The sequence below is a fragment of the Diceros bicornis genome, chromosome 5, assembly GCF_020826845.1.
Source record: "Diceros bicornis minor isolate mBicDic1 chromosome 5, mDicBic1.mat.cur, whole genome shotgun sequence".
Taxonomy (NCBI): Eukaryota; Metazoa; Chordata; class Mammalia; order Perissodactyla; family Rhinocerotidae; genus Diceros; species Diceros bicornis.
The window spans coordinates 59,611,480-59,612,538 of record NC_080744.1 but is presented as its reverse complement, the minus strand read 5'-3'; the positions used below and the strand labels follow the sequence as shown (position 1 = coordinate 59,612,538).

The window sequence follows — 1,059 nt, the reverse complement described above, 5'->3', positions numbered from 1 at the left end:
GTTCGCGCCCTAATCTATCTGAACCTACAACCCCCCCAGGAACCAAAACAGTTATACCAGACAGGCCTGGGGCGCCCCCCTTACCATTTTAACACCTAGAAAAAGAATCTAGACCTGCCCCCCATAAACACAAGCAACTTGCAACTACAAACTGACGTTTAGTGTAGACACGACACACGTAACAATATTACTACAAATGCTAGTTAAGTTTCTTTTCTTAAACCAAAGGTGATAGCCTTGTGTAAACAAGGCCTCAAAAAATTAGATAAGACTCAGAGTTGTTCCTCTCCACGGAAATCTTTAGTAAAAGGCGAAAGATTTATACGATTTGAAGAGAAACCAGAGTATACCGACTGCACTACCTAACTTATTTTTCAGGTAGCTGTCATTCCTAGTGCACTGATGGTGGTTATTTCTCACTGGCGTTAATACCTACAGAAGTTTATTTAAGGATTCTGAAAATAACATTCTCGTACTTAGGAAAGTGGAAAAAGAAAGAAATTTTTTTTACTTGAAAACAATTATGCTGTTTGTGGTGTATTATGGGTATGCAAATGAGACCTGAATAATCATCCTTCGGACTCCGGAAATATTTTAGCATTCAAACTGTGCTCTGCCGCCACCTTTAAGAGGCAAAGCTAAGGCTTGGCTGCTGGGGATCTAAACTCCCTCCTGATCAACTAGAGGCATTCTGATTTTATCTATTTGTACACTGGGACTTTGAGCATGATTTTTTTTTTTTTTTTTTTTTAAATAAGAGAGTTTTCTGATAGTTGGGGCAGGGGCAGGCCATGAGGTTAGCAAGGTAATGGTTAATAAAAAATTCAGGATAGTAGTTATCTGCGGTGGGGAGTGAGGGGTGTGACTGGGGAAAGGCACTCAGAGGGTTTCAAAGGTGTTGGCAATATCCTTTTTCTTAAATTGGGAGGGAGGCATCAGGGTTTCATTTTATTACTTTTTTATTATATTCATATATAATATCATATTCATGCACACTGTACATCTTCCCTTTCATTGAGGTCTACTTTGTTTTTCCATATAATTTTATAATTTTACCAT

General features: G+C 38.4%; 1 non-coding gene across 1 annotated transcript; it reads right to left on the bottom strand.

Annotated features, from left to right (window-relative positions):
* Positions 1-233: 233 nt before the first annotated feature.
* On the bottom strand, positions 234-348 carry LOC131406619 (U5 spliceosomal RNA). Its single transcript, XR_009220253.1, has one exon. It is a non-coding gene; the product is annotated as a U5 spliceosomal RNA (small nuclear RNA).
* Between the last annotated feature and the right edge of the window lie 711 nt (positions 349-1,059).